The sequence below is a fragment of the Electrophorus electricus genome, chromosome 16 (genome assembly GCF_013358815.1).
Source record: "Electrophorus electricus isolate fEleEle1 chromosome 16, fEleEle1.pri, whole genome shotgun sequence".
Taxonomy (NCBI): Eukaryota; Metazoa; Chordata; class Actinopteri; order Gymnotiformes; family Gymnotidae; genus Electrophorus; species Electrophorus electricus.
This window is the reverse complement of record NC_049550.1, coordinates 2,162,977-2,178,787: the sequence shown is the minus strand read 5'-3', so window position 1 is coordinate 2,178,787 and position 15,811 is coordinate 2,162,977. Positions and strand designations below refer to the sequence as shown.

Sequence of the window (15,811 nt, the reverse complement as noted above, 5' to 3'; positions counted from 1 at the left end):
GAACAATGACAGTTTGGCAGTGATCCGAGCTGAACACAAATTGGCCTAGTCAACTGGTCAAACAGATGCCTAAATTTATTGTATTGTTGCTAAATACTAGTGCATAGTCACAAAATGTAACTTAATGATTAAAATAGTTATTAATCTGAACTTCAAATAAGATATTCTTGGCCTTTTGTACATATATAGCAATCCCTGTGATTCTCTTGAAATACTGAAATTTAGATAATCTTAATTTTGCATACCCCTCAACAAATGAGTGTTGGCAAACCTTTTTAGAAATAAACACAATGAAACTTTGGAGTAATGAACAAGTTACACATGGTTGTAATGTCCCCTTATTGAAATAAAGTGGTCCAAAATGTAAATTGAAATCCAAATGTTAAATATAAATGTAATCATAATGTATGGTAGCTATATGAATGTATTATTTTCTGAATACAAGAACAACAACAGACCTCTGAAATGTACTCTGTTACACTCTAATGTATTGAAGAAACTGCATGAAATGATTGTTTGGCTTTGGATACATAAGGAATTTTTGCTGATGTAACAATTTTGCTAATACATGCAGGAGACAGCAATGACTACACAAAAGCCTTTGAAAAAAAATATGTAATATATATTCAAATTCGGGGAGCAGCCTTCTAAGGTTGGAGTATCTACTTGTGGCATTAAGAAAGTTGATAATAAAGTGTAAAAGGACAGTCAAATAACATTTACAATATAGGCCATATATAAATTTTGGTAACACAATTGTACATATTTGTTTTTATTCTAGACATTTACATACATTTATGACATAGGCAATGCCACAGAAAAAAAAAAAAAGAAACACTAAAATGAACATCATATCAATCTGTAATTTCCATCAAACCAGATGCCTGTAGAGTCTTATCAATGTTTGATATGAGTTCTGAGGCAAAGTCCCACACCCTTTTATCAACAACCAGTTGATCTTTGGTAAGAGTCCCTTGTCGTGGTGATCTTACATGAACAATTCGACACACATCAAAAGGCACAAAAAAGACATCTCCATATTTTTGGGGTACGTAGTGCACTGATGTTTGCACTACAGTCCTTGGATTGATAATCATTTTTCTGGGGTTGTCTAAGTCTTTTCTATCTGGTTCTCTATAAATATGTTCCATAATATTAACACCGGGTATATTTCTCCATTCTGGCCGACTGAATCGACCACTCTCTTCAAATTGTGTCTTGGGGAAAAAGTGACTCTCAATGAAAAACACACCCATGTCTTTGTGTTGCTGTTGAAGATCCTCCATCAGTAATTGAAGGTTAGCATGCTTATAAGGCATAATGATTTCATCAATGTCATTCAGAAGAACATATTTGGACTGATACATGTTTCTATAGATGCACTCATTGAGGGTTACCAACTGGCCATAATACTGGATTTCTCCACCATGGTACATAAAGTCCCATCCTTTAGATGGGTTAAGGAAATGGTCAATAGGCCATGGAACAATCTCTAAAATTCCTTCCCTCTTATAATGCTGTAAGAGTTTCTCCAGGTCAGGTCCACAGCTCGTATTGTAGATAACTATATGTTGAACACCTAGAAGTTTGTATATCTCCACTGTTTGGGCAAATTGCAGAACATTATTGTAGCTATCAAAAAGGCTGGAGATACAGACAGTGAAATTGAACATAAATGATTCATGGGTCTTTTCATTCTTGATGGGCAAGAAATCTTCATTATGAATCTCTGAGATTTTTGCACTGGTTGAAATGGCTACACGTGTTGCACTCTGAGTGTGTGCGCCATGACACAGGACATCTGAGGCGCCAAATGGAAAGCCAAAATGGTCAACATGTATCTGGACTTCAGCCTCAGCAGTCTGGCAGTTATTGTCATCGTTACAGTAGATGCAGTAAAAAGGCTGCAAACTGTCCCATCTGATTATACTGATAACTCGAATGGCCTTATTGATTCGGTGATCGATGAAAGCAGACACGATTAAATGTTTGGAGTGTTTAATGGAGGTTATGGAATTGCTTGTGATACGACTTGTTTCAGAACTACTCGGTGTATCTGTAAATACATATCCACTGAATTTTTGAATCAGGATAAAGCTTAGAATCACAAAAGGTAAAAGTAAAACAAAGATCTGGATATTTGCCTTTACCATTTTAATCCACTGCCCAATCTGACACCTGCAGAATAAAACAACAATACATTAGGCAGTTGCATTAGCACAAGTAGTCTTGATTTCTTTTCTGAAAATATACACAGCTGTTTGCATTGCCAGTTGTTGCTCTGGTAGCAATGAAATTAGGAAACCGAGAAAAATAACTGATCTACACTCGTGGAACTTTAGATTCTCATGGAATGTTATGATTTAAACATCTACTTTTTCATATATAAACCAGCTCCTCCTACTACTATTTCAGAAGCACTTTGCTTTCACAGCTGTTGAAGGACCACTGTCCAACATGTTTTATTTCTCTGGAAACTTTGTGTACTTTAATACAATTTTGAATATCTCTATTTCTCTCTCTCTGTCTCTCTACTTCTCTTTCTTTATCTCTCTCTCTCTCTCTCTCTCTCTCTCTCTCTCTATATATATATATATATATATATATATATATATATATATATATATATATATATATATATATATATATATATATATATATAATATAGTAAATTAGTGCAGTGAAGATTTCCAAACAAAAAGCTTTTGGAGGACCTGTATAATTTGCTTGCACATAGGTGACTATGTCAAACCACAGCTGGTTCCCAGTCAGAACTCTCACAACAGTCAGCCCAATTCCACTTCCCCATTCGCAATCACGAGTTCATTGATTATTGCACACTTTCTTCTCATTTGCTCTCACTTATTGAATCCAGGTTTACAGGTGCTGGAGTCCAGTACTTTGCATTGACAGTCCCTACAACCAAGCTAGACTTTGCAAGACTGCTCGAATCTCTTGCTCAGCTATGCTACTAAAAGCAATGGCTCTTTTGTCTATTGGCAAAATAAACTTTTTTATTCATCAACTCACACTTTGCTCCTGGCTTCAAGTACATTTCAGATAATAACATAATTAAGGTGTACATTGTGACAAAAAATGACATTATGCATTATTGGGGGAACTGTATGGAGGAATTTATAGCACAGTTTAAAAAAGAAATCCTGGAATGTGTCTCCTTCATTTTCCCAGTTACTTCAATAGCAGCAATCCCCTCAAAATTATAAGGATTTAAAAATACCATGACATGGGAGGATCTATGGAATCCATTTTCACATTAAATAAAATTTCATTCACATAGGAAACTACCGGAGGAGGTACAAAATCCAATTTAACATTAATTCAAATTTAATTGACTACCAAGTCACTATGCTGCCTAGGCCTCCTGACCACCAGAAGAAGACATAGGGCCATTCCACAGTAATCAGGATAAATGAACTCCTGTTCACCTGACTACTTAAATGTAACACACCAGCTCTGCTGTTTCCAGGCTTTGTTCTGGCAAAAGAGGAGGCTGGTAATTTGTCTAGAGTCTCTAGGGATTCATCTTGGGCCTCGTTTCTTTCTTCTGCTTCTTGAATAGTTTTTTTTTCTTCTGTGCCTCCTTCTCCCAAAAATGTTTTTGATTTCTGATTAGCTATTTACTTTGAGCAGCCAATGACAGTTTTAAGTTTATTAGATATGTAGATTATTAGTACTTTTTAAGTCCTCACTTTCTTTCAAACCCCACATAAAGTCACTGGTTAAAAATTATTTTTTCATCTCTGCATTATCACTAGACTTAGACCCATGCTCACCTAACAAGATGCTGAGAATCTAGTTCATGTTTTCATCACCTCCTGTCTAGATTACTGCAATTCTCTCTTCGTTTGCATCCCTAACAGAACCATTCGCCCACTTCAATATGTTCAAAATTCAGCTGTGAGAATTCTCCTACATGTTAGAAATCAGCTCACATCATGACTTATTTACATCAGTTGCACTGGCTCTCCATCCCTGAACGCATTCAGTATAAACTCCTCTTCCTTACATTCAAAGCCCTGCACGGTCTTGCAACTCCCCACCTAGCTGAACACTCATACTGCCCCACTCATACACTTCAGTCTTCTGATGTAGGTTTCCTCTCTATACACAAGTTTAGAAAGAGGAGGCAGATCTATTAGTGTAATGGTCCAAAATTATGAAACTCTCTACCTCAATCTTTCCATTTCTGCTCTTCATATTCCTTTTTTTAAATCACAACATAAAACATACCTCTTTTCTCAGCATTACTCCAACCTTTTTTATTGTTGAATGTGTCATTTAATATGTTTTATCTCCATCTCTATTGTTATTGTAAAGCAACCTCAAGTCTGTGAAAGGCACTATATAAATTAAACATATTATTGTTGTTGTTGTTGTTAATTTAAAATACCTTCTTGAGCTCTTGAGGCTCTTCTCAGTTTCTATAATTTTCTACATGGCAGTTTTCTACCAGTCTCCTGGGATTTTTCTTGAGCCTCAAGCCTTGAGCCTTTCTTCTTCTTCTTGCATTTTTCTCTGTGCCTCTGTCCCTCTCCCAAAAAAATTGTTTCTTCTCTGCATCTATGTTCTACCTCTTGGCCTTGGCCTTGGTTGGTACCTCATTCAGCTGGCTCAGGTCTCAAAAGGCCTGGGTTGGAATTACTGGCTGTTCACACATGACTGTGTTACCAAGCACAGCGCCATCATCCTCATGCTCGCTGATGACACAGCCACCCTTGGTCTCAGTGCTGTTTTGTAATAACACATTGAAATATTGAGGTACTTGACTAATAATCCAAAGGTTGCCAGTTCAAGTCCTACCACCACTAGGTTATTTTAAAATTATCTGTTTGCTTAGTTTATTTATGACATGTCACAAAAAATTAGCACAGAGAGAGACTCAGAGCCAAAGAGAGGTAGGCTAATTAACCCTGGTTAATATTGATATATTAAGTTCAAGTAAAATATGATGAACATTAAGTGGATATGTAAACATATAGACTGATTTAATGAACCATCCTGTGAGAGAAACGTCCACAATGGCACAAAAGTAGGGCGTTCTCATACGTTCTCTAAATGTTGCGGACGTCAACAAAATGAACTATGATCATCTCGCATCAAACGTTAAAAAGAATAACGTTATAAAATAATATGAACGTCGGGAAAGTCCTGGATATCTTCGTTGTCTGATGGTTCCCCCCATAGAGTTTGCCAGTGAGTAAACCACAAATGAACGCCGAACGCCCAGTTCATTTACACAATAGTATTTTTATTAAAACATGATTCTCCACCCAGTTCCGTGTATGCGGTCATGCGTCTGCACTTCGCAAAAGCTCCGTCCCCCTATCTACACGGAAAGTTGGAATGCGCACCTACGTCTTGTATTACGGTAGCGCGTTTGTGAACCGATGTGGGGGAAAGCTTCTCGTACTTTTAGTAAGGAATTTGACAATCTAAGTGAAATGTTTTCTACAGATTAATTCAACATATCTTACTGTGGTCTAATGCACCAGAAGAAAATATTTGTTAAAACATGTAGAAGAGAAAAGTCTTAAATTTGTTGGAAATTCAAGCCTTCCCTGTTAAAATCTTGCTTTTGAGTTTAATCCACTACATTTATACGTAGCAATCAAAGATCATTCAAATCTATTAAAATCTAGTTCATTTTTAATTAAATCCACAATATTTATAACGACCAAATTCTTAGCTATTCAGGGTAAGAATTCCTTACGCAAAATTGTGAATAATATATATTTGAATTGTATAACTCTAATTATCAATTCATTTGTTACCAATGTCAGTAAATTTTGGCCATATCTCTGCCTTACGACATTTCTGAAACGTGCATGTAGAGGTTCCTGAGTTGTTTTGATTTTTAGCCTACAACTTCCAGAGAATTAAGGTAATGTGAGGGCTCTTAAGAGCTGTTTCATCTCAGAATTTAAAGTCCTAAACCGTACAGATACGTACACTGACATTTCGATGGTTAGGATTTGTACCCTACAACATGCAAACATTTAAAGTCGTTTAATATCCTGTCACAACATAACACCAAGCGATCTTTGCGTGCGGTAAAACACGCGGCGCCTACGTACGGGCATAAACACAAGAAATTACTCTTACTTTTGATATGGTTGGCTCTAATAAGTGCCGGTGGTTTCGTGTTGTTTGATATCGAAGTTTAACCCAAAAGAGTGGTGCCTGGCATTTCAGAGCAAAAATCACATCCAAATAGGTGACGGTGTTCCTCTTCTCGTGCTCGATGTAGGTAACTGCATCCCTGATAACGTTCTCTAGATACACTTTCAGCACAGCACGGGTCTCCTCGTAGATCAGACCGGAGTTACGCTTGACGCCGCCACGACGGGCCAGATGGCGAATAATGGCATTAGACATGACCTGCATGTCGTCACAGCGAACCTTGTGCTTAGTTCCGCCTTTGCTGCGCTTTCTTTGACCTGACATAGCTAGTCGAATAAAAGTGAAACACTGGAGCTGTAATTCCAACATGCCTGTATTATTTTCCTCTAAAGGAGCTGGTTGGAGACAACCAGGTGGTGGCGCGGGTAAAGACCATACTCCTCCAGTTCTTATTCTTCTTGAAACTATGATTATTTTATAACTATTGCTTCTTCTTTTTTTAACTCATTACTGGGGCCCACTAGTTTGTTTCACAGTCATTCTAATAGCAAGAATTCCAGCTCATCAACTAATTATGAAACTCTTCTTAAATTCGATCATGCAAGCAAAGTTTAAAACTGCAGGTTAATGAGTCCTCAGAACTGGTGCTGAAGAACTGGTGCTGAAAACCCCAAAAATCGAGGACTCCCGTTTTAAAATAGGGAAATGACATACACACTGCTAATGTATTTTTTACTAGGCTGCTTGGGACTTCATAGCATCAAAGAACCATGGGTTATCTGTTATTGAAGCATGTCGGTTTTCCAAATGCTATGTTGTAAACTCTAATTAAAGCTAATAACAGAAATTGATCAAAATGAGGGGTTAGAGTGTTGTACTGACAAGAAACTTAAAAAAAACATAAATAGATGGCAGTATGGCCAATGGAATTAAGGCCTATATTTTTAAATAAGTAATTCAAATTACTTTACCAAATATAAAAACAACTGCAAAAATGAATCTGACAGGATTAAAAAAAATTTGGATGAATAAAATGAATATGCGGTCCAATTTATTTTCATCTATCAAAAACAAAGAAGCAACTATTCTGATCATCCCTAGACAGTCTTGTTTCTTGTAAGCATAAAATTTCAAATTTGGCCATCAAAATATTTCCTTTTTGCAGTAGACTGAAGTCCACGGACATTTCAGCTTACAACTGCTATGTCAAAACGTCCTTTTGTTTAAAGTACATTTTCCAGACCTTCGCTCTCTCAAAGAATCCTTGTTTCTTTTCATCTCCTTCATAGCAGAGGTCCAAGGCTTTTCCCTTCCTTTTGTCTGGTAGCTTTTTTTAATGTTGAGAATTTTGTTTTTAATTGCATCATTTGTTTTGTAACTGGAGTTAGCAAATCCATATTAATTAGCCAAAACAAAATACATTTGAAATATTGTAGCATTTATTTTCTGTAATTCTTATCATAAGCTATTCATATGTTATACATATTTATGTAAAATTGTAATAAATATTTTGAGGCTTCTGAGGTTCTATTATTTGTTTGACTGAACAAATGATCGTGTTCTTTTTCTTTCTGCCTAAGCTAACAATTTTAAATTTTCATGTAAACATAAATCAGCCTGGAGTAGCTCTGACCACCACAGCTCAGTGACCCAGCACAGACCACCATAACTCAGACTGTTCTGGGAAAGACCACCACAGCTCAGAGTGACCCAGGAGAGACCACCATAAATCAGAGTGACTCTGGACAGACCACCACAGCTCAGAGTGACCCAGGACAGACCACCATAATTCAGAGTGACTCAGGACAGACGACCACAGCTCAGAGCGACCCAGGACAGACCACTACAGCTCAGAGTTACCCAGGACACACCACCACAGCACAGAGAGACCCAGGACAGACCACCATAAATCAGAGTGACCCAGGACAGATCACCACAGTTAAGAGTGACCGAGAACACACCACCACAGTTCAGGGTGACCCAGGACACACCACCACAGTTCAGAGTGATCCAGGACACACCATCACAGCTCAGAGTGACCCAAGACAGACCACCATAATTCAGAGTGACTCAGGACAGTAATTCAGAGACCCAGGACAGACCACTACAGCTCAGAGTGACCCAGCACAGACCACTACAGCTCAGCGTGGATGATCTGTCAAAGCACAGGCCCTACATAGAATTAATGATTTAAAGTAAAAGTGCTTGATTTTTGTTGATGTGCAAATTGGAAAGTCTTCTTTTGTTCCTTTCCATTTTATACAATTGTAAATTAGTATTATGTATTTATGACTTACAAAAGTTCTTTGTCATTTACTAATAGAATGTATCCTAGCCAGTACAGTAGATTAGAGTTCAAGATATCATTGAAATACTGTTGAAATACAGGGATCAATGCTTATACCTAGAAGTGAAAAACATGCATAACCTCTATCTCAGGCAATGAAAAGTGCAATAACAAGAGCAGCCAAGGTGCATAAGCGACTTTTACCAGAAACCCCTTACTCACCTGCAAAAAGGAAACAATGTCATGTCGGCAGATGTTCAGGAAACAAAACGTATTAAATCTGCCAGACATGTAAGTGTCACGGTTAGCTGGCCATCCAGCAGGAGGGACATGCTCACTCCTCCTAGGGATCTTACCAAACACCCACACTGCTCCCAATCCCCTGACTACTGATTAGTTTCACCTGTTCCTTCTTGTCTTTCACTTATATAAACCCTCAGGCTTCAGATGATAGCTCTGCACATTAGCCGACCATAGACTGAGAGTCTACCTGCTCCAGTGCTACCACTCACAGAGAGGATTACTTTGTTTCGTTGCATCAGTGCTTCTATTGGTGATTCCCTTATGGAAAATAAAGAGCACTTCCTCACTACCCCACCTCCTGCAGTAAGAGACTGGTCTGTGGTAAACACTCAAACACTGCACCCAAGCTGTGCTTTGAATGTTAATAAAGTGTGCACAATTCAAACGGAACTTAAGTTGGGGGGAAAAAAAAACTTATGACATCTGCAAATGACACCTGTAAGCCCCAAAAAATGTAAGACATTGAATGGGGACAAAAAATTGGATTTTTTGTTTGGTTCTCTAAAGTAAAATATGATAGACATTTGCAGATCATCAAAAATTTCACAGTCCTTGATGCCTGCAGGCAACAAAAGATAAAACATGGTTGTATGATTTGCATTAAACTGAAATCAATGTTTTTCATCATGATCAGTGATGCAAGTTGATAAACATTCCAGAACAGCTGGTGAAACTCTAGAAGATCAGTGAAGGAGTGTCCTGTAGAAGTTCCAGTGGAATCTGATTAACAGTGTGGAAGATTACAAATGCATTTCAAATGCTCAGCTGAAGAAAGCAGGCAGAAATTATATTGTGGATAAGATGGTGGTGCACTACAGCCCAGATAGTTTAGTGGAGATCACACCGGCCATCCTGAAGAACATGAATCACAACAAACTGGCTGAAGAACTAATGAAAAAACCCAGAGAGAATTAACATATTATCTGTTTAACCACATAAACAGTAATGCTCAAATCATATTTACTACTTACACTCAGAGTAACGCCATTGAATCTATATTCACACTTTAAACTCAGAGACCTTGATTTACAAATGTTTTACATGTGCAAAACTTGATAAAACTTGCAAAATGCTGTCCTCACTGATCTACTGACTTAGTCTATGAATGACCATGTATATCATTTACATTTGCAGCATTTGTGAGATGCCCTTGTCCAGAGCAGCTTACAGAAGTTACTTTGTCTATCCAATCCATATCCTCATGTGACTACAGATAGGTCAATGTCAAGAATACTCTTAGGCTTTAAAGTGCATATTTAAGTGCTTAGTGAATTAATGAACAGGTGACACTTTAGTCTTCATTTGAAGACAGCCAGTGTAGTAGCGTATGAATATTTCTTTGTCCAATCTTACCCTTGCAGCCCACAAGTGACCCTACAGCACTTCAGTGTTAGAATAAACAAGTTTTACTATGAACAAATTACCCCTGGAACCAGTAAGTCTGGGTGACACCATCATTAACAGGATTAAAGGTTTAAAAAAATAAACACTTATGACTTCTGCAAGGACACCAGGGTAAGAATAAACTTCTTGATGTTAGAATAAAATTACTCTGTTAGTCTAGGAAGAAGAATCTCATGTTCATTTTATACATGAACTGCCCAGTGACTCCTAAGCTGATGATGCAACACTCTATGTTCTCCATTTGACTTTGAAGGGTACTCCTTGTTGCTGCAAGAAGATTTTGCTAGAACTTATAACTGGTAGCAGTTGGCTGATTGTAAGTTAGTTAAAGTAGGCTTTGCATACAGCTTTGTTTACTGTTTTTGGCTTTTAGCCAACCTGATGACAGTACTGGTGTTTGCTTGTTCACCATATTACAAAAAACCTCCCTGCCTCTGTTTACCTTTTTTTTCTGGTTCATCTCGCACATCATTAACTTCAGTTGTTTACAAATATACCCAACCACCAACTTTTTCTACAGCCAAACCTACACTGGGTCACAACACTACCATCATCCTGTATTTTACTGCAAATTACACTTTGTATTGTATTTTAGATTGAACACCAAATTAAATTCCTAGTAAATATAATGTACTTTTGGTGTAGGTGTAGCTAACATGTTTCTGATTAATATTTAGATGGTTTTACATATTAGATTTCTTTGTAGGAGAGTTTTCTTTTAACCATTGTACCCACATGTCAAGATGGCGCCGGTGAGGTCGGCTGCCGTCACGACTGCTCCGTCCACACCTGGCACTTTTTTCGCTCTTTTCACTATCTTTTTCGTTCTTTTCGCTCTTCCCGCTACCCCTGACTTCTCCGCAGCCCTTCTCTACACACCACGGCACGTATCTCATACAGCAGAGATGCCCTTATTTCTCTTAATCTACATAGCACTCACCTCAAGCCGTCTGTAACCCCGGACCCAAGATGGCCGACGGAGATCCTGAGGGAAAACAGAAGACGCGGCGCGAGGAAAAGGCCTCGAGGGAAGCGAGCCGGCGTCAGGAACAGGCTGAGGGCTCGGGAACACCGAGCTCCCTTACCTAGCATCCTGCTAGCCAACGTCCAGTCTCTGGATAACAAGCTCGATTACCTCTGGGCCAGGATAAAGTTCCAGAGGGACATTCGGGACTGCAATCTCCTCTGCTTCACCGAGTCGTGGCTGAACCCAGCGATACCAAACCACGCTATCCAGCCGGCCGAGTTCTTCTCGGTTCACCGCATGGACAGGACGGCAGATTCGGGGAAGTCGAGAGGCGGCGGAGTGTGTGTGATGGTAAACAACAGCTGGTGCAACAATGCCAACGTTGTTACTCTCGCCTGCTCCTGCTCACCCAACCTGGAGCTGCTCACCCTCAAGCTTCGTCCTTTCTACCTTCCCCGGGAGTTCACTTCGGTCATCATCAACACCGTGTACATCCCACCTCAGGCTAACATGGACACTGCACTGTGTGAACTTCATGAGGCTCTCACACAGTTTCAGGCACAGCACCGGGACGCTGCACTTATTATGGTTGGGGATTTCAACAGCGCTAACCTCAAGCGTGCGGTGCCCAACCTTTACCAGCACGTAACCTTCCCCACCAGGGGAAATAGGACACTAGACCACTGCTACACCCCATACAAGGACAGTTACAAGGCACTAGCTCATCCACCGTTTGGTAAGTCGGACCACGCCGCCATCTTCCTCATACCAAAATATAAACAACGGCTAAAACGGGAAGCTCCGGTTCAGAGGGAGGTTGCGCGCTGGACAGACCAATCGGTGGCCGCTCTGCAGGACGCTCTGGATGACGCAGACTGGGACATGTTCCTGCACAGCACTGATGATGTCAGCGAGTTTACGGAGGCAGTAGTAGGATTTATTGGGAAACTGGTGGACGACACGATCCCAAGAATCACCATCAAGAAGTTTTCCAACCAGAAGCCCTGGGTGGACAGAACCATCCGCGAGGCTCTGAACTCTCGAACTGCTGCCTACAATGCGGGGATCATCAGCGGGAACATGGACGAGTACAAGTCCGCAGCATACGGAGTGCGCAGGGAGGTGAGGGAGGCGAAGCGGCACTACCGGAAGAAACTAGAGACACAGTTCCAGCAGAGTGGCTCTAGATCCCTGTGGCAGGGACTACGGATGATCACGGACTACAGGAGCCCACCCTCCGGACTGATGAGTGCGGATGAGTCTCTGGCGAACGAGCTGAATACATTCTTTGCTCGCTTCGAGGCTACATCTAGCAGCGCTAATGCTAGCAGCACAAATGCTAACGGCGCTAGTGCTAACAGCGCTAGTGCTAACAGCGCCAATGCTAACGGCGCTAGTGCTAATGGCACTATCGGCGCAGCCAATGGCACATGCGCGGGGCCCACCATAGAACAGCGCCCTCTCATCATCACAGAGAGTGACGTGAGGAGAGTGTTTAAAAGGGTGAATACCAGGAAGGCGATGGGACCAGACGGTATCTGCGGGAGGGTCCTCAAAGCCTGCGCAGATCAGCTAGCCCCGGTATTCACCGACATCTTCAATCTCTCCCTGACGCTCGGTATTGTCCCGTCCAGCTTCAAGCGGTCCACCATCGTCCCCGTCCCGAAGAAACCTCGACCCTCCTCCGACCTCAATGACTACCGCCCTGTCGCCCTCACATCAGTCGTGATGAAGTGCTTTGAAAAGCTAGTCAGAGACTTCATCACATCTTCATTGCCAGCCTCCATGGACCCACTGCAGTTTGCATATCGCCACAACCGCTCCACTGACGATGCGATTGCACATCTGCTCCACACTACACTGACTCACCTGGACGAAGGGAGGGGAAATTATGTTAAAATGCTATTTGTCGACTACAGTTCAGCATTCAACACCATCATCCCCTCCCTACTCACTACTAAGTTGGGAGATCTAGGACTGCATACATCCCTGTGCGACTGGATCTCCAACTTCCTAACAGACAGACCACAATCAGTACGGGTGGGCAACTGCTCCTCAACCACCCTCACCCTCAGCACTGGAGCTCCTCAGGGTTGTGTCCTAAGCCCCCTGCTCTACTCACTGTACACCTACGACTGCACAGCCACTTCCAGCTCTAACATCATTGTCAAGTTTGCTGACGACACCGTTGTCGTGGGTCTGATCTCGGACAACGACGAGAGGGCCTACCTGGAGGAGATTAAACACCTGGAAAACTGGTGCCAGGAAAATAATCTCCTCTTAAACGTCAGTAAGACAAAGGAGCTGATCGTGGATTGCAGCAAGAAGCAGGAGCGGCACTACCAACCTGTGAGGATCAGTGGGACCACGGTGGAGAGAGTAGATACTTTCAGGTACCTTGGTGTTCACATCTCGCAGGACCTGTCCTGGTCCCGCCATACCAGCTCCCTGGCAAAGAAGGCTCGTCAGCGTCTTTACCACCTCAGACGCCTAACGGACTTCAGACTGCGCTCCAAGGTACTGCGGAACTTCTACACCTGCACTATCGAGAGCATCCTCACAGGGAACATCACAGTCTGGTTTGGGAATAGCACCAAGCAGGACAGACAAGCACTCCAAAGGGTAGTGCATTCAGCAGAGCGCATCATTCACTCGGAACTTCCTGACCTGCAGACCATCTACTACAAGCGGTGCCAGACCAAGGCCAGGAAAATTGTGAAGGACCCCACCCATCCCAACAATAGACTCTTCTCTCTGTCGAGGTCAGGGAGGCGCTTCCGCTCCCTGAAGACCAAGACAGAGAGGCTGAAGAGGAGCTTCTTCCCACAGGCCATTCGGGCCCTGAATCAGGGAAACTGATAAACTGTGGGGACCACCACCACCACCACCATGTAACATAACTGTATATCTGTACACCTGTATATATAGATTTATACTCAATTACCCTGTTACACAACAACTGTAGATATGGTATTATACAAAATGGATCTGTACATTCTGTAGATTGTATACATATATACCCAACCATATACATTGTACATTGTGTATATAATCATAATATACATATATTGTACATACATTGTTAATATATTTTTGTACATACATAGAATATATATATTTATCTGCATATATATATATATATTTTTTTTTCTCTATGCAGCCCTGTTTCTCTTCCTCAGTTTGGACAGAGCACTCTCCACCATTTCACTGTGTGTTATATTGTGTATGACTATGTATGTGACGAATAAACGGAACTTGAACTTGAACTTTGTATTAATACACAATGTAGACAACAATGGTGGCACTCACATATAACCTTTGCGGGGAACATGACTATACACTCAACAAGGATAACCTACACATTACTAGAGATGACACAAACAGGCGTTACCACTACACAGATGTTTAACACTACATAGCGACAATGATCAACAGGGATCATACACTGACAGGGGTTTAAATAGACAGACCAACATGTAATATTAATCCCTATACAGGTATGTGCAATCCCAGGGGGCATGGTTACAAACGACATACATGTGAATCCCCCTGCATGCGGCGGGCTGTACCATGTGACTCATGGGGGAAGGAGCATTCCATGACAATTATAGACAATCCATGATTGATCTGCATTTGACTTGCATCAGCAAAGCATAAGTAACAAATGAATAGTATTTAGGAATGTGTTATAAATAATAAAAACATTGTAAATAATACAAATAAACATTTAGCTACAATAATTAAAACTTTATATGTATATAGACTCATGCCCATGTTTGAACTTCTGCTCATGAATGAATATATTTAAAATGACAGATAAGGTAAAGGGCACATGATGTGGTACAATATCTTAAGTGGAAGGGAGTGGGGATATGGACATGGGGACACACATACACACACACACACACACACACACACACACACAACTAACATAACACATGTTTTCAATGATAATGCAAATCTAATTTAACCATAGGCTTTAAAATAAAAAGATGTTTAACTAAATGGATTACAAACATTGTAAGTATAAATGTGGGTATGAATTGAACTTTTATTTAGTTTTAGTTAAGAATTATTTTATTTAACAAAGATTGTCTTCATGACATTTTTGTCCCAGCCTTTTACCTGGTACGAATTCATGATTTTCAACGCCCAACAGGTCATAGATCTGATTTATTTATATATTCAGAATGAACAAGAGAACAATGATTTAGAACAGGAGGATGTATCTGCAGAAGAAGATGAGACAGAACAACCTAGAGCATGATGAACAACATCATGAAATAACATGAGCCTTGTCAGCATATGACAGTCGGGGCAGGATGCCAAAGAATATCATAATTTCATATCGCTCACTCCCCCTGACCCAGACTACACCAGCTCCCAGACTGTGTCACTCCTCCTAGTCTGAGTAATCTCTTTCGATCTGCCTCACCTGATCAGTAAACTCTTTCACCTGTTGCTAATTTCCTTCTTCTTTTTAATACCTCTGCTTTTGCTATTGTCCTTTGCAAAGTATTTCCATGTTATTTCCATATGTAATTAGTATTCTTTCTGTCTGTTGTTTTGGTTATGTTCCCTGGTTATCACTTTTACCTTATCCCTTTCTGCTTTCATTGTTTGATTGGCCTGACACCCGGTGTGGTATTATTTATTTGAACTGTTTTTCATGACTATAACTTTGGCTCATCCCATGTATTGTATATGCT

The 15,811-nt window shown here is 40.5% G+C and overlaps 1 protein-coding gene across 1 annotated transcript in view; it reads right to left on the bottom strand.

Moving 5' to 3' along the window:
- Nucleotides 1–15,811, bottom strand: part of LOC113589716 (NACHT, LRR and PYD domains-containing protein 3-like) — a 205,319-nt gene that overhangs the window by 37,276 nt on the left and 152,232 nt on the right. The window lies entirely within an intron of this gene.